Source organism: Nicotiana sylvestris, chromosome 1, assembly GCF_000393655.2.
Source record: "Nicotiana sylvestris chromosome 1, ASM39365v2, whole genome shotgun sequence".
Taxonomy (NCBI): domain Eukaryota; kingdom Viridiplantae; phylum Streptophyta; class Magnoliopsida; order Solanales; family Solanaceae; genus Nicotiana; species Nicotiana sylvestris.
The window spans coordinates 95,432,071-95,451,456 of NC_091057.1; the positions used below are offsets into that span (position 1 = coordinate 95,432,071).

At 38.7% G+C, this 19,386-nt stretch overlaps 1 long non-coding RNA gene across 1 annotated transcript; it reads right to left on the bottom strand.

The window, feature by feature from the left end:
• Positions 1–948: 948 nt before the first annotated feature.
• Positions 949–2,710, bottom strand: LOC104219959 (uncharacterized). The gene is made up of 2 exons (XR_709407.2): positions 2,154–2,710; positions 949–1,312 (listed from the first exon to the last, which is right to left on the bottom strand). It is a non-coding gene; the product is annotated as an uncharacterized lncRNA (long non-coding RNA).
• Positions 2,711–19,386: the final 16,676 nt, after the last annotated feature.

A 19,386-nucleotide genomic window follows, 5' to 3' on the forward strand; every position in this document is an offset into this window, starting at 1 on the left:
CCATCCTGTTATACCCTATTTTAACCAGATCAAATTAGAGTATAACATATTGACGATTCCTAAATTTATTACTCCCTCTGTTCCAGTTTATATGAACATATTTCCTTTTTTGTTCGTTCCAAAAAGAATGACCCCTTTCTAAATTTGGTAACAATTTAGCTAAACATAGGATTCTACCCTTAATGAGATGCTTTTATAACCACACAAATATTCTGGGCCCCTTTTCAATTTGTTTAGGACCATAAATTCTAAAAGTCTTCATTATTTCTTAAATTTCGTGTCCAGTCAAACAGGTTCACATAAATTGGAACGTAGGGAGTACTAATTAAAGAGTCGCCACCTAATTATTTTAAAGATGAATTAGGACACCTATTTTAACTAAGTAATGTAAAGTTAAACTTCGTTAAAGTCTACTAAATATGATATTCTAAGGTAAGGGTTCAAATTAACTTAAGGGGAAGGTGTGAGGCACCCCTCAAGATCCGCATGAGACGAGGTTACCTTCGGACTTGGGGTTAATTAATTAAGGCTAAGTGAATAACTACAATATAATTGATTAAATTAATATAGCAGTAACTTGACTCATAAAATAAGTTATCATGAAGTGGATCAAATCTTTAGGAAGCAAATGAACCTCAAAGACCAAAAACCATTTTGTACATAGTTAAACCAAGTTTAACAAAACATGCCGAATTTGATAGCCATAATTAGCTTAAAACAAAGTTTAAAGGAGTTGAGTCTCTTTTGGATCGAACTCTAAACTAGTTGGGTTTGCCTATTTTATTGAGGTAATCAAATTATACCCAATCAAATATTTCAAACCAGTTTATTATCCTAAGCTGTCACGTTATACCATAGTGATAAGTAGTTAAAAGGGTGAAGAAATAATAAAATTGTTGATTTAAAGTTTTCATAATTTGGTGCTATATTCCTATGTGATAAAAAGTATGCCAATTATAAAGTATCACATATCAAATAAGGTCCCAACACGACCATATATTTAGAGGGAAAAATCATGAAAAACAAATAATGGGAAACAAGAAATATGAAAATTCAAAAGAGCAATTGTCCGACTCTTTCACCAGCATCCTAAAGGGATAATTTTCTTGTGGCGGTCTCAGGTAGCACGAGAATGTGAAACGATGTTGACTCCACATAATATCAAGGCATTGTCGAGTCTTAGAGCAGGACTCCTAGCGGTGATAAAGAGTCTCTTATGAAGGCTCCAATTTGCTCCCAAGGTGTACATAACAAAAGAAATAAGGAGATAGGAATCAGAAGAGATGAGTTGATTCTTAACAACCTGCGGAAACTAAATAAATAGCAGAAAGATCAAATTGCCATTTGATTCATAGCAGCTTGTAAATTGAAGATATTCTTACATAATATCCTACTCGAGTCGTAAAGATTTAATCTCATTAGCTGATGTCATAAATTGACATATTATACTTATAAACAGTCTATTTGCACTTTAAATTAAAAGAACATAAGGTGGCAGAAGAAACTTACAGAAATGTTTTCCTACTTTTACAAATATATCTATTACAACTCTTTATGAGGAAGACTAAATTTGTAGTTTAAATGCATGAGCAGTCGACCCGTTCGAGCATATCACTTTAACAGAACAGAACTCGATCTTTTGGCATGAGTTAATATTCAAAGCCTAACTTAAAATTACATACTTGAGTTTGTAATATCCAAGATATGAAAAGGACCTAAGTCATGATTTCAAATACTAATATCGCTAATTTCTGGACTTACATGAACAAATAACAATTGACACACATTAATTTTTCCTAAAGACGATAAAAAAGAAGTGAACTAGTGGTAAAGTTAGGCAAGTCAACATGAACATCTCTTTAAACACTTTCCAACAGAGCTTCAATCTATCACATACCCAGTAAATACGTATTTCATACTAAAAATAAGAGAAGGAGCCTAGCACATGATTTCTTACTAAACTAATATATAGAGAATGATGATTTGAACCCGAACAGTAGCGAAAAAATCAACAAAGGCATGCTGATAATTATTTTATGACATCTAAAATAAGAAACGGAAGAGAATTAATAACTATTTTACAACAGGTACCAAAACATAAGTACGTTCTAAACTTCAGAATCAAAATAAACCAAAATCAGAAAATTACTGACCTTGTGGGGGGCAGTGAACAAAGGACTTTGAGGTTTCAGATCTACTCTTTTGGATTTTTAATTGAAGCTTGAGAGAAAGAGAGAGAGTACAAAAATTAAAAGTATAAATATGATTTTTTCGACCTTTCAGAATGTCCCTTCGGCTGAAGGTTTTAGGTGTATTTATCGGAAGAAAAGTCTAGGGCTTCAATTTTTTGACGGGATTTCCTTTCAGATTTGAGCATGGTCAAACAATTTTGAAATTTTGAATGTTTGAGATTTTGATTAAAGTTGTTGATATTTGATTCGTCCAAGAATAGCTAGAAACAGTGAGATTTGGGATTGATTTCCTCTTGATTTTGATATGCCATCATTCACGAAAATAGAAGAAAGAGGAGGTCTAGGGAACGACTGAAAATATGTACAAAGCTTGCACTAAAATGGAGTAACAAACACTGCTAATGGTGATGGAGGTTTGGGTTATTGTCCAAGAGGGGAAATGGGAGAGAGGCGGCTAGGAGAAATGTGATTAGGAACCCTAGAGTGAGTTTGTGTTTTAGGGACTAAGGGGGTCTAACAAATTTGGGTTTGCTTGGGCTAGTCTGAAAATATTCTTTTGGATTGATTTGGGCCGAAATCATGGTCTTCCCTTCCTCAAATTAATTTAATTGGGCTCCCATATCTTAATAACTTGGACCCAATAAAAGTACTTTAAACATACATAATATTACATACTAAAATAAATAATTAACTCAATAATAGTCATATTAATAGTAATATAAATAATAATGTTAATAGTACTAATAATAAAATAATAATTTATGTAATAGTAGTAATAGCTTCAATTATTATAATTATAATAAATAGTAGTAATAATAGTAATAAATAACTAAAATTAGTGGATTAGATTATTAGTGACTAGGGAGCACCAGAAAATTAATTAAAAGAAAGGTAGGACAAAATTGGGTATCAACACATCCAAAGAAAAATGGTGAATTTTATAAGGGGGAGGTTAGTTCGCATCCGCGCTAGCTTTGCTTGACTCGTTCGGCTTTGATCTGGTGATACTGTCTATATCATTGGGGTAGCGTTGCTAAACAAAGCAGTTTCAATAACAATCATGCATGATTTTGTAAAAGTATGACATAAATGTATAATTAAAAATAGCTTTTAGATGAACTAATGACTGTGACGTAGTTCAGGACATTGAAACCTCTCCTGCTACGGAATTTCGAGGGTCCTCCACAAAATTCTACCCTTGATTGATGGATTGACATTTCTAACTGCTGCTCGTGCGGCGATTGGCTGAAATTACTTCGGAATTTTGAGGGTTCTCCTCAAAATTCTGCCCCTATTTCCAATTGCGGGGAGGGGGGAGGGGAATGAAATTTTTATTGAATTGTGACCGAACTCATAGGACTTCCTATGTATCCCCTCTTAAACGGGAATTAGGTCAGGCGTAGTTCAATTTATATCATATAAGGAAAGTATAAAGATTACACATAGTAACGCTTGATTGCATCTGAATTGATCGACTTTTGCCAGACTTCTCTGTCCATTTCTACATGTATGAGGACTCCTCCTGTCAAAACCCGGTGAACCATGTATGGACCCTTCCAGTTGGGACAAAACTTCCCTTTGGCTTCATCTTGATGCGAAAAAAATTTCTTTAACACTAGTTGCCCTAGTGTGAACTATCTTGGCTTGACTCTTTTGTTTGAAGGCTCTAGACATTCTGTTCTAATAGAGTTGATCATGGCAAACTGCATTCATTCTCTTTCCATCTATAAGGGCTAGTTGCTCATAACGATTTTTTACCCACTCTGCATTGTCGAGCTCAGTTTCTTGTATGATCCTTAGAGAAGGAATTTCTACCTCAAAGGGAATGACAGCCTCTGTACCGTAAACCAACATATAGGGGGTTGCCCCGGTTAATGTGCGAACTGTGGTACCATACCACCAGAAGAGAAAATGATAACTTCTTGTTCCACTATTTATGTTTCTCTATCATTTTCCTTAATATCTTCTTGATATTCTTGTTGGCGGCTTCTACAGCTCCATTCATCTGAGGCCTATAGGCTTGTGGAATTCTTTTGTTTGATCTTGAAAGTTTCACACATAGCTTTAATCAAGTCACTGTTGAGGTTGGAGCCATTATCAGTAATGATTGATTCTAGAATTCCAAATCGACAAACAATACGGTCGTGGACAAAGTCTGGAACAACTTTCTTAATCACTGCTTTGTAAGATGCTTCTTCGACACCATTTGGTGAAATAGTCGATGGCTACCAGGATAAACCTGTGTCCATTGGAAGCGGCAGGCTCAACTGGTCCAATAATGTTCATCCCACAGGCGGCGAATGGCCACAGTGAGCTTGTTGTGTGAAGCTCGCTTGGAGGTGCCTTTATCAATGTCTACATGTATCTGACAGCGATGGCATTTCCGGACATATTGGATGCAGTCCATTTCCATAGTCATCCAAAAGTAACCAGCCCAGAGTATCTTTTTTGCTAAGACAAAATCGTTCATATGTGGATCGTAGGTCCCAACATGAATTTCCTCTAGCAACTTGGATGCTTCCTTTGCATCGACAGATCTCAATAATCCCAAATCAGGAGTCCTCCTATACAGTATTCCTCCACTGTGAAAGAAGTTGTTGGACAACCTCTGAAGTGTGCGTTTCTGAGTAGGATTTGCAAGCTCTGGGTACTCTCCTTTTGCCAAATATTCCTTGATATCATGAAACCAAGGTTTTCCGTCTGCTTTCTCTTCGACATGGGCACAGTAAGCTGGCTAATTATGGATTTTCACTGGAAGGGATCAATGAAATTCTTGTCGGGATGTTGTATCATAGATGATAGGGTAGCCAATGCATCGGCGAACTCATTCTGGATTCTAGGAACATGCTGGAATTCCGTCTTCGTGAACCTCTTTCTCAATTCCTGTACGTGGTGTAGATACGGGAGTATCTTGGAGTTCTTGGTCGTCCATTCTCCTCGTATAAGCAAGTCTGAATCTCCAATCACTAGCAGTTCTTGATCGTTCATGTCAATGGCCATTTTGAGTCCTAAGATGCAGGGTTCATACTCGGCCATATTGTTGGTGAAGGGGAACCTGAGTTTGGCAGATACCGGATAATGCTGACCGGTTTCTGATATCAGGACTGCTCCTATGCCAACTCCTTTTAAGTTTTCTGCTCCATCGAAGAACATTTTCCAACCGTCATAGGATTTCGCAATGTCTTCTCCTATGAATGATACATCTTCATCAAGAAAATATGTTTTCAGGGGTTCGTATCCTCTATCCATTGTGTTTTCAGCAAGGTGGCCCGCCAGTGCTTATCCCTTGACCGCTTTCTGAGTTACGTAAACAATGTCGATCTCACTCAACAGGATTTGCCACTTGGCTAGCTTGCCAGTGGGCATGGGCTTCTGGAAGATGTACTTCAAAGGGTCCATCCTCGATATGAGATATGTAGTATAGGCGCAGAAGTAATGTCTCAGCTTTTGAGCTACCCAAGTCAAAGCACAACAGGTGCGTTCCAATAGAGAATATCGTGCCTCGTACGGGGTGAACTTCTTATTGGGATAATAAATGGCCTGCTCCTTCCTCCCCGTTTTATCATGCTACCCTAGAACGCAGCCGAAAGCTCCATCTAACATTGCAAGTAGAGTAATAAGGGTTTACCTTGCTCGGGCGGGACTAAGACTAGTGGTGTTGATAGGAACTCCTTGATTTTGTCAAAGGCCTTTTGGCAGTCATCGGTCCATTCGATGGTGGCATCCTTCTTTAACATCTTAAAGATTGGCTCACATATAAGTGTAGACTGCGTTATGAATCGGCTGATATAGTTAAGCCTCCCGAAGAAACTCATCACATCCTTCTTATTCTTTGGCAGTGGTAGTTCTTGAATGGTTTTGACTTTCGATGGATCCAGTTCTATTCCTCGGCAGCTCACAATAAACCCAAGCAATTTCCCAACAGGAACCCTAAATGCGCATTTTGCGGGGTTTAGTTTCAGGTTGTATCTCCACAGTCTATTGAAGAATTTCCTTAGATCTTCCATGTGGTCAGTGGCCTTCTTGGATTTGATAATAACATCGTCCACATATACCTCTATCTCCTTGTATATCATATCATGGAAAATGGTAGTCATGGCCCTCATGTAGGTGCCCCTGCATTCTTCAGGCCGAACGACATCATCTTGTAACAGTACACTCCTCATGGCGTAATGAAAGTCATTTCCTCAGCGTGTTCCTCATCCATTCAGATCTGATAAGAACTAGCAAAGCAATCTACGGATGACTATAGTTCATGATTGGCGCAATTGTCAATCAGGATGTTTATAATTGGCAAAGGGAAGTCAACTTTCGGACTTGCCCGGTTGAGATCCCGGTAGTGGACACAGACTCTGACCTTCCCATCCTCTTTGGTACGGGCACAATGTTGGCTAACCATGTTGGGTATTCTACTACCCTGAGAACCTTAGCTTTGATCTGCTTATTGACTTCCTCATTGATTTTCAAACTCATATCAGGCTTGTACTTTCTGAGCTTTTGCTTTACTAGTGGACACATTGAATCGATTGGCAGCTTGTGATCCACAATGGATGTACTTAGACTAGTAATGTCAACATATGACCAGACGAATATGTCCTCATACTCTTTTAGAAATTCTGTGTATTCTTTCATCTCTGATGGCGATAGGTGAATACTGCTTCGTGTTTCCTTGATGTTTTCTGCATCTCCCAAATTAACAATTTTGGTCTCATCCAGGTTGGACTAGGTTTGTTCTCAAAATTCTCAACTTCCTTGACAATCTTGCCAGATAGGTCATCTTCTTCTGAATCCATGTCCGTTTGTTGCGTTGTCTCATTGCATGTCACAGTCATTGGTTCATCAAGATAAGTAATAGTAATACTGTATGGGTAAAATAAGGAGAGATAGCAATAAATATTAATTCATAAGAAAATCAAACATGCATTATATAAATTGAATAACTATTTTTGATCATCGAAGATCTTATTGCTAAAATTAGAAAATGCTAGAAGACAATCATTTAATAAGTAAAACAGTAATTAATGCTTGGTTTAGCCTTGCTACCCCGAGACTCGTCGGGCTTTGGTTGTCTTGATGGTCCAATTCTTGAGATGTGCCCCTCTGCTCACAGCCTAGATGGAAGGGCCTTCCTCCCCCTCCTCCTCGATAATAACACAACAATCCATATTATTGTCCTCTAAAAACAGGTTCTTCACTGTTGCAAGTGCTTCTTTTTTATCTGACCCATAAATAATGTCAGCCTGTTGGAAGGTCTGCTCCAGATGCAGTATCGGTTGCTCTAGTGTGTAGTAAGGACCGCACCATGGTGGCGACCAGTTATTGAACTCTTCCCAGGTGTATTCATATCCCAAGACGAAGGTAGTGCCATGTTTCTTGAGTTTTATGGATTTAGAGATTCCTTGGAGGTTCTTGCCGAGCCCTTTGCCAGGTTCGTACCCACTCTAACTTAGTATACTCTCGATTTTGCTATCCCACCATTTTTCTTTGTCTATAGTATTGACCCGCTCAATGTGGTAGTAAGTTTCTCCTCCTAGCTTCCTTCTTCCCTCAATCATCGGAATGGTCTGGCGACTGTATATAGGGTTGTTACCATCGCCGTGAATGATCACTTCCTGGTGATTCCATTCGAACTTCTCTGCCTGATGCAACGTTGATGTTATGGCCCCAGCAACATGAATCTATGGCCATCCCAGCAGCAAGTTGTAAGACGCTGGTACATCTATTACCTGGAAATCGACCTCGAACCAGGTCGGTCCCATCTGCAGGCATAGACTAATCTCACCAATGGTGGACCTCTAAGAACCATCGAAGGCTTTCATATTGATTGCTCCATCCTTTATCTCATGCATCCCTTTACCCAACTTCTTGAGTGTTACCAACGGACAAATGTTAAGACTGGAACCTCCATCGATCAAGATTCTGGTGATGAAATAATCTTCGCATTGCACGGTGATGTGCAATGCCTTGTTGTGCCCCAGCCCTTTAGGTGCCAGCTCGTCCTCATGAAAGGTGATCTTGTGGCTTTCCAGCACTTGTCCTACCATATTAGCCATTTCCCCGCTAGTGATGTTACTTGGTACGTATGCTTCATTCAGTACCTTTAACAGAGCATTCTTGTGCGCTTCAGAATTTTGTAGCAAAAAGAGAATGGATATTTGTGCCAGTGTCTTGTTTAACTGGCCGATGACCGAATATTCCTTTACCTATATCTTCCTCCAAAGGTTGTTCGGACCTGTCTTAATGAGGGGTGGCCGATTGGAGGCCTGCTTGCTCGATTCAGCTAGATGTTCAGGGGTATAGACTCTACCAGTTCTTGTCAAACCCTGTGCTGCGATAGTTTCTCCAATCCTGACATTGCCTTTCCTTCTCGCCTCGGCTACATAGTCCCAGGTTGCAGGATTTGTATGGAATGGTGACATGGTTGACATCACTACTGGGATCGGCGCGGCTATCCTTACTTCAAATGGAACATGTTCCTTAGGTGGCAAGACTACAACCTCAAATGATGCGAGTGTATTTGTCGGAGACATGAATTCAACCTCAATTGGTGCTGGTGTCTTTGCAGATGGCGTTGCTTCAAACTCAAGGGGTATAGATATATTCACCTCAGCGTCCTCAGATGGTTGGATCTGGACTATGATTGGATTGAGGGTAATCGTCGGTTTCTTCAGGTCATCACCTTCTGTGATCAGCCCAATCGATCCCTCAGGATCCCAATCATCTTCTACTTCAATCATGTGGATACCTCCACCCTTATGGTCTAGTAGAGGGTTGTTGCGGATGTTTGGAGCGGGCTCCTTTGCCACAATGATCTTGTTATTAATCAAGGACTGTATCTTGTTTTTCAAGGAGCGGCATTCATCGATGGTGTGCCCTTTCATGCCGGAGTGGTATGCACTGGACTTGTTAGGGTTAACCCATTGAGAAGGATTCTCAGGGGTTGCAGCAGGGGTGGGGGTGACATAACTAGTAGCTTTGAGCCTCTCATACAGCTGGTTGATGGGTTCAGCGATGGTTGTATATTATTTTGGAGGTTTACGATCAAAATTAGGTCGGGGTCTAGGAAATTTTAGCGTTCAGGGGGTGATTGATAATGGGATGGTTGAGCATTGTAAGTTTGGTAGACATGAGCGGGTTGGGAGTATTCGGGTGAGGTAGGTTGATAGGTAGGAGGTGGAGATGACTGATAAGTGGGTGGCGAAGCTTGGTATGAAGGTGAGGGTGCTTGGTAATTTAGGGGGTGGCTAGTATGTGAGTGGAGGTGTTAGATAAGTATGGTATTTAAGGGGAGATTTTGTCCTCTGTGCAACCATCACGGCCCCTACGTCCCTTTTCTTGGACACACCACTAGACTGTAAAACCTTATTTGTAGCTTGCAGCCTCGAAGTTTGTAACCATACCGCTTTTAATACCTTCTTTAATTCTTTTACCCAGTTTGATAATGTTGGAAAACTTGTGGTTCTCAATCATCATCAACCGTTCATAGTAGTGCGGGTCCTGAGCCCGGACAAAGAACTTGTTCATTTACTCCTCTTCTAAGGCGGGTCTAACCTTAGCAGCTTTGGACCTCCAGCGAGTAGCATACTCGCGAAATGTCTCTGTGGGCTTCTTCTTCAAATTTTGGATATAGAACACGTCTGGTGTGTTCTCTGTATTAAACCTGAATCTGTCCATAAAGTCAGATGCCATACCTACCCAGCTTGACCACTTTTTGGGATCTTGGCTGATGTTCCAAGATAATGCATCTCCCTTCAAACTCCTCAAACTCCTCAGGTGTGCATGAGATAGGTTGGGTGGAGTGTGGCATGGTCTCCACGTAGATATGAGTGTTATGGTGGCCTGGTGTATGGGTGTGGAAATGATCGTTTATGGAGTTCTGAGGTTCTGGGATGAGTAGTGGAGTGTTATTTTGGGTATGGCAGGTGTTACATTGGTTCTTTGGTGGAGCAATATGATAGTGAGGAGCAGGATGATTTGCTGTTTTGGGATGTTTTGAGGAGGTGTAGGGTTTTGAGTGTTGGGGAAGTTGATATCTGAGGTGTTAAGGGAAAATGACAGGTTTGCCAGATTCCGAACTTGATCGAGCTCTTCCTGGAATTTTAGCAGTTTTTGTTCAAGTTGTGGCACATTCTCATTAGGAACCCGAATACCCTGGCTATTAGTGGCCTCTACCCGTTTAGCTGTGTTTTCCTTCCTGATATTGTTTAAATCTTCCATTCTTCCTTTATTCTTGCTTTTAATAGGGCTGAGAGGAGGAGTGGGTGGAGGGCCCTTGGATCTTGTGAAATAAGATGATGATGCCAGAGTGCACGAACTAACCTTTGGGAAAGGGAATAATAAAATAAAAAAATAAAACAAAAGGTAATCAAGTTAGTGAGGATTATAAAAAGTATTGCAATATTTAAACATATAGTGAGGGAATGTAAAGCGTGTCCTAATTTGGGAACCTCTTTGTGCCCGAGGTAGGCCTAGCGACAAATTGATTTGGAGAACTTAGAATGCTAAATGCCTCATTTTATCGATAGAAATAGACGAATCCCAAAACGACACTAAATAAAAAAGAAATAAAAGTCGCTAATGGCCATTGGCCTTATTACATTCATAAAGCGAAAAAGTGAATTCCTATCTATTTGGTCCCAGAAGGACCTTCCCCAGACTCGACATCTCTGGCTCCTTCGAACAGCTTCCCCAATTCACGAAGTCCTACCAACTGATATGCTCTGGCTAAATGTCCACCTTCGGTCCCTTCAGCTTTTTGATAGTCTTCAACCCTTTAGAGAAATTTTTCCTCTAGTTCTACCATGCCTCGCTCCAAGTATCCTAGCCTTTTGTTTGTACTGATAGCCATGTTTTTTCGTTCCTCAATCAGCTTTTGGTTGGACTCTTGTATCTCGCGATGTTCGTTGTCGCATTCACGGATCCTTTTGCGCAACTGGTTGTACTTGACTTGCGCCTTGGCCTTTTCATCTATAATTTTGTGACCTCGAACAAACCCTGGCTGGCCCAGACCATCCCAATTGTCTTCCAACCAACCTGAATAGAAAGGGGTACAACCGGCATGATATCTATCTGGCTCGATGGTGTCTTTCCCCATTACGATCTTGCAGTGCCACATGTGTTGGGCTTGGCACTTGTAGGGACTATCATCATTTTGGAAGTCAGCTCGGAAATGGCTCATCTTGTCGACCCTGGGTATGACTTGATTCCTACCTGCTTGCCTCATAACTCGAAGAGGGACGTAAGGATATGTTCCTCTTAGACCAATCAGTGTCAGGAAAGGTGCATCTCTGGATCGGGTGAGGAACTCCTCTGTCGGAAACCACTCAAACATCCATTGAACCTGTTCTTCAGTTAGATTATCAAAGAGCTCAACCCATCCTTTGGCATTCTCAGGCTAAGCGAACATGTCGGGGATATAATTCATTCATTTGGGATGGTGGAAAGCGATGTGATCATCCTAGGCCCTTCACTGAATTTCTTGTCAGTATTCGCCCTTTTGAAGATGTTCCATGAGCCAAAGCTGAAATAGTAGATTGCAGCCTTCGAAGTGTCTCGCCTCTCGTTGACACTTCTCTAGAGCTCGGTATATATCCGTGATGATTATGGGCACAATGCTGGATGTCTGCCCACCAATCCCCTCCATTAGGGTCTTGGTTACCATAGCTAGCCTAGTATGGATTCTCCTTTTCTTTATTGGAAACACGATCAAACCCAGGAAGTAAAACATGAAGACGAATACCTTACGATGAATATGTCCCAAGGACGTAATGGCAAACTCGTCAGGGTAGGTACAGTAGGATTTGTTGTGACATTACCTTTCATACATGTAGTCAAAAGAGATGTATGATTCCTTCAAGCATACCAATTCTGCATTCTTCTTCAAACCCATCATTTTAAGGAAACCCTTGCCTGTGCGGTTCTCAAGCATCAGCAAACCTAGAGTTTCCCATGCTAGACCGGCCAGTCCTCCTATCTCCTCTAGCAAAGTGTCATTTTGATGTCCCCAAAGCGGAACACCGCCCTTTCACAATCCAAAAATATGGTAGCAGCTTCTATTATCATGTTGTTAGGCTGGATCTCCAAGAGGGATGGTAGATTGCCCAGATATTTTCTGACGAGAGTTTTGTCACTAGAATGTAAATCTTTCCACCACCTCAGCAATCTTGGGTGGATGTTGGTAACTATGCCTAATCTGGGGACTTCATACCTCATATTTCTGCAAGGCAAACAAGATTAGGCCCTTACCCCCACCAAACTCGACTATTTAATATCAACAATTAGCATGAAGCTTTTAGTTCTCCAAATAAATGCACAGAATGTGATGATGTCCATTTGGGTTGAGGGAAAACCAGTGGACTTTTGGACAAGGCTATCTTAAAGGATCATTATGTGGGCAACATAACTGACCCAGCTAGGTTTGACCATGATGCATGCACAATTTAAACAGAGTAAGGTTTCTATAGGGTTTTAGACTGGTACCCTTGAGCGGACAACTCAAGGGGGAAGGCACGGAACTGTCGACTGCACCACTAATCGACTAGTTTTACAGCAAATATGCCTTTCCGAATTTAGGGGATAATGATATAGGAAGGGCGCAACCACTCATCAAGCGTTGTTATAGTATTTGTTTGGCATGAGTGTAGTATGATGTTGAGCATGATTATTCAATAATTAAAAGCATGTTGACATGTATTTTCACGTTAAGAAAGCGATAAATACAGCAGTTTCATAATTTAAAGTAGTTATAAAGGAAAGAAACAAGAAAGATATGTCAGTTTTGCTTTTAAAGAAGAAATTAAAAGCTTAAAGAAAATAAACAAGTAATTGAACATAGGGTACTAATTCACAAAAATAATCTGTAATGGTAAAAGCCTAAAGTTCCCCAGCAGAGTCACCATGCTGTCGCACCCCCTTTTTCCTCGCGGAATCAGGTTCGTGACATTTTGTTGGGATAACTCTTTCCTTTTGGAAAGAGGTTTTGCAATTTTTGAAGAGTCGCCACCTAACAATTTTAAGGTGTGTTAGGGCACCTATAATGTTCATCTACAACTATGTTTGGTAACCAGAGATAGGGTAAGGACTTGAAATTTTCCTAAGGGAAAGGTGTTAGGCACCCTTCAGGATCCACTAGTTTTTATCCCGGCCAGACAGTTTTTGTGAATTTATGCAATTAGCAAATAAACAAGTATGGCTCAAATAGTAGGGGATTTGAGTTTAAATACACAAGTGTTTGAAAACAATTAGCGAAAGGTGAAATTTTGAAAAGAATTACAATTTAAAGTATGCTTCTGAATGTAAAGGGGATGTCCTAGGTTTGTTTGTAATATGGATCACATCAATGCAATACCCGGTATGACACTCCTTAGAGAGGGGCTACACGTGGTATTAATGCACCGGTCATCATATCCATATCTACCCTTTCTCGCCCCGTGAAGGTAATTAAAGCGAAGGTTGGTCTCGACTCCTATTGCATGCTGTTACCCGTCCTTCCTATCAGTCCCGGAGGAATTTAGGACTCATATCCTAAGGGGGAGGGTTCTAGGTGGACCCTCGGGTTTAAAGGTAAAATTCTAGGAGACATACAAGAACACATAGGACTGCATTTAAAGGAGAAAACACAGAAAACAGACAAAAGGCTTAGGTATACCTCCACAAATAATGCACATAGACAGCATGACTCATACACAATTAAAGTCTGAATTTAAATCCTATGCATGGTATCTAAGTGATAACAGCAGAACCATATTTATTACATGACTCAGAAAAGAAGTCTGAATCGGGCTTGCCTACTGATTTTAACATACTGGCAGTTAAATAAGGACAATTCTGTTTTTATTTAAGCAATTACCTAAGGCTTGCCTAGACGTAAATTAATGTGCAGCAGTTATTTCGAGTTATTAAAAAACAATTTGGAAATTATTTTATCCTAAGAGCATATTGTTCTAGTTGATACAAATGTAGGGATTACTACTAGTTATTTTAAACAGGATAATCAAGTGTGAAGCTATTTTTACCTCTTTTATAATCAGTAGTTTACACCAAGTGTGAATGCAAGTACGAATGAGATCCTAAAACATGGTATCTATGATGCAGAATTTCCTAAGAGCAGGATTTCTAAATGCACCTGGCAGCGTACAACATAATAGTAAAGTGCTAATTATTAGCAGATTTTAATACATGATTTTTGTAAAGGTGCACATGCTGAAACAATAAACATGAGACCTAAGAGCATGATTTCAAATGCATGTATGAACCCTAAGCATGGTTTCTATTGCGCAATTAGGAACATAAACCTAATAATATATTTTCTACCCTTAACAACTATAGCATGCATATTTACCCCATCCCTATTCACTAGCCAACCCCAATACTCATTTACAACAAGTTATCACAGACCAACATTGAAATGAATTACATAATGAAAATAAGAAGTTACACTATAGGAAGCCTGATTAGGACTTCCTCTTTGAGTTATGTAATCAATCACCCCAAGTGCCAAGATTGTTCCATAGCCTTTCTCATACCTGGGTGTGTCAGAGTTCCCTAAGGACCTCAAGGGATCCCGGGCAGTGCTCACACCCAGATTTTTATAGTCAAGATAGAGTAGGTGCAGTGTGGAAATGCCAGCTCTTATGTGTCCACGTTCAGAGGGAGCTCTAGGGTCCCAAGGCAAGGCTCACACAAAAGGGGTAGAACCTAGTAGTCTAAGAGTATATATGAGAGTGCTTGACATAGATTTAAAAGAGTTGAGTTTGAAAACAGTTTTGAACAACATGTTTGAAATAAGTTTGCAAAACAACTGAAGAGTTTCCCTTAGTGAAAATCAGTTTTGAAAGAAGGAGGGAATAGGAGTGACAAAAACTTAGGACAAACCAGCATACCCAAGTCAAATTCAAAGAATAAGATCATTTCAACATTCACAAGCAGGGAAGTGAGGGGATTGGGGATATATAGGTTTGAAACCACATAGATAGGGAAACCATTTGACACAACAAGCATACAGAACATCTTTGAGTCTACTGAGCAAATCAGTCTTGATAACGGATATTTAAAACATGGGGAAGAATGCTGCAGGATCATGTTGAAGACAAGAGTTTTGTTGAACAAAATTTGACATACTATTAGGGCCAATAGAATGCACCAGAAGACTAAGTGACTACATGGTTATACCAATTAAGGGAAGGGGTAAGGGAACTAAGTGAACAGGCTGGACAAGTAACAAAACTAAGCAAAGTGTGATATGATGATTACACATAAGGCCATAATTTAGACATGCTTAGTAACAGCAAAACATAGGAACAAATTGAAGAACTAGTACAATAACAAGTAAGGGTGTATAGGCATGGAACACATGAAGTTGAGTTTCAGAATTGAACTAGGAACATACCGGTTAAGGAAAACAAAGTGCATAAAGGTAAAGCCAGTAGAGTTCCACAGCCTAGCCTTGGCTTTCAGCCAGCTAGACAAGCAGTAACACAAGTAGCAGAGAAAGAAGAGAGAGTTTGAGTGTGTGTGTGTGTGTGTGTGTATTCTGAACTGTGTTCGCGATGAGAGGTAAAACAACAATGTATATATAGAACTTTAGAAGTAGGGCTAATAAGGTAAAGAGAATCAGAGTTCAATCAATTAAGGATCAATCAACCAATCACAGAAGCAATTAACATAAGGGAATCGGGAATAGACCCCTTAATTAGGGGTAATTGATTAACGGTAATAACACGAGAGTTTAATTAAGGCAAGAATCCCAATCATACAAAGTAAAGGATCAGTAAAAATCACAAAATCATGCTGACGGATAGTTAAGGCAAGTGTGATCAATTAAGATTACAAATAAGAAAACAAATAAAGTTCATGCATATAAATCTTTAACAGAACAAACTAGGTAACCAAATTTCAAAAATAATACTGATTTCTGGAAAGAAATATCAACTCCCATAAATAGAAAATAGGCTAAGCAAACTTCACAGAAATGCTGAAATTAGCTGGAAAACCGAGGCGAACCCTAATAAAGATTAATTAGGGCAAAAAATTGTAGAATAAGGGATTTGACAAAGAAAACGTTTAAGTCTCAGAAATAGGGCAAAGTAATATGACTAGTAACATAGAAAGTACCCATAATCGAGGCAAAGGTTAGAAAAAATCAAAATATCAACTAAGGTTTGAACACTCTGGTAAATGTCAGTCGCGAAGATAAAAGGAGTGTCGATTAAGCACTTAAAAGTTAGAAAACCTTTTGAAAAACAACTCGTAAAGAACCCTAGATTAAAAAAATCAAAATAGTCAGTTAAAACAGGAGGTTTTTGAAGGGAAACGCCTAACAATACGCGAATAACCTCAGATCTAGAAAGATCTGAGAAGAATCAAACAATAGCGACTTTAGGGTTTCGTAAAATAGTAAAGATGGAGAAATATTGGTTAATAAAGTTCATGCATATAAATCGAAGAGGATTAGGGCTTGTTTGGGTGGCGGCGTTTAGGATTAGATTTAGGTCTCAGAGAGAATTGGAGAGGAAATGGGATTCTAGGGTGGCGGTTTGGTAAGAAATGAATTAGGTTAGGGGGGGTCTTAGAGATCAACGGCCAGGATGAGAAGGGTCTCTGGGTCGGGTAGGATTTAAATTAGGTTAGGGTCGGTTTTAAATTGAAATTGGGCTGGGGAATTGGGGTTTGATTTGGGCTACAATTGAAAGCCAATTTGGCTATATTTTAAAGCTATTTTCCCCTATTTAATTTATAAAAATAGTAAATAGTTTCTGAAAACTGATTTAAAGGGCTAAAATTATTTATAATACATAACTAACAAATTACAAATGTAGGATCCAATTTATGCGTATAAAACATAATTAAATCTAAAAAGGGCTAGTATTGCAATTATGTGCAATTTAACTTTAAAATACTAAATATAATTATAAAAATATGTAAAAATTACTTTAGCCATATTTTGGCATAAATATAGAAATCCAATAGAAAATTACCAAAATAATAATTTTGAAAATAATTATTGGGGATTTTATGGATAAAAGGGAAGAAATAAATCAATTTAAAACCTTTAAAATTATGGAAAAATAATAAAACCCTTGGACATGATTATATATGCATACATATGCTATTTTGAAAGTATTTTATATATTTAAAACATATAGAGAAAATTGGGTATCAACAACAAGTAAGGAAGGAAATCATACATAGCTAGAGTATAACAAATAAGGAAAGACTTCAAACAGTGCAAGTATTGTACCAGTAATTAGGGCTAGGTTCAGAAAGTCCTAATTAAGGAAACAATATTAAGAATCAGTAAATAATGTATTCAACCACATAATACGGCAAGAAGATAATTTAGAAGTCGAAAATCAACACATAATATTATCACATGAAATCAGTAAAAAGTATCAATCATATGAAATTAGGGATTCAAATAAAAGTAGTACTGATTAAGGGAAATTAATATAAATTTCTGTGAGTAAACAAAAATAGACATAATATAGGCAAGAAGAATCAAGTCAGAAACCCTAATAAGCATAATAGGGTAAAATTACGGAGACTCGAAACATATTCATGAGAAACAGATATTTAGATGAATCGAATGAGCAAATCAGCAAAGACAGACTCAAGATTATAACATAGTGTTAAAACTAGGGTTTTAACATAACAAAAATGTGATTAAAAAGCAATTTTAATAGAAAGTCATTTAAACATATGAGAATCAGAGAACAACATTAAAAGACTAGAGATATGTTTTGAAGAAAAGTTCCAGAAACCTTAATGTGAAAATAAAGCGACGCTTTAAGAAATCGAAAGGTTTTTCATAAAACAAATAAAAATAGTTCAGAAAAACCTCAAATCTTCTACAGATCTAAGAGGTACAAGAGAAGAGATTAGGGTTTTCTAGAAAAATAACCCAAAAATAGAGAGACCGGCTTAGAAACCCATAGGTTTAGCCGGAAAATAAAAAGATCTTACTCAATAGGGCCATGGTGGCCTGAGAATGGTGAGGACAAGCCCATGGGTGAGTAAACGGACATTGGTCCCTTGATGACCTCAGGATAACAAGAGTTCTAATCATGGGAAGGGGGGCCATTAGGGCTAGAAGTGGTGATGAACCACCATAATCAACGGCGAACAAGCAATGGTGGGTGGAAGCCATGGTTAGGGCACAGGGAGCTTGAGAGATAATGAGAGGAGTGACGGAGGGTGAGGATGAGAGAATGAGGGTTTGGGGGGTAGGTCGTTTAGGTTAAATTAGGTAAGAACGAATCTGGGCCGTTGATCAAAATTGATCAACGACCAAGATTTAATTAGATTGGGTTGGGTAGATTTAGGAATTGGGCTTGGGGTATTGGGCTGAGTATGATTAGGTGTTTGAGTTGGGAGAAATTCAAAAATAGCCCTATTTACAACTGGTCGTTCAAAAATAGCCCAGTTTCAAAAGTAATTTAAATTTAGCCACTTTTCATGTAAAGATAAATCTGAGCGAAAACACAGTTCAAAACCCGAAAAATACGCCAGTATATTATGCTAGAGTTCCAGCATAAGTATACTTGAACTCCAACATATTATACTGGAGTTCCAAGATAAGTATGTTGGAACTCCAGCATAATATGATGGAGTTCCAGCATAAGTACACTAGAACTCCAGCATAATATACTGGAGTTCCAGCAAGCATACCGGTCCAACATAACATATTGGAGTTTGGAGCACCGGTGCTCTAGTCTCCAGTATATTATACTAGAGCCAGCAAAGTATACTGGTCCAGCATAATATGATGGAGTTCATACACAGGTGCACCGAACTCCAGTATATTATGCTGGACCGGTCTCTGCTACAGCAAAATAGTGGATATTTTTCATTGACTTGGTAAACGCTGGCTATTTTTGAATGACCAGTCCAAAAACTGGCTATACCGTGCTATTTTAAAGTTTGGGATGGTCTAATTAGGCTAAAATTGAAATAGAATAGGCTATTTGTTAAATGCCCAATTCAAATTAGTTAAAATAATTTATAAAATAGCTAATAATTATAAAAAATGACTTTCATGAATAGAAAATAGTCTAAAATGATTATTTAGTTTTTAAAAATACAAATGACTAATTTCTGATAAACAATAGCATAAAATTATACGCATGGGCTGTAATTGCAACGTTATTGCAATTATAACAAAAAGGTACCAAATTGGCTACTTATGGATAATTTGGCC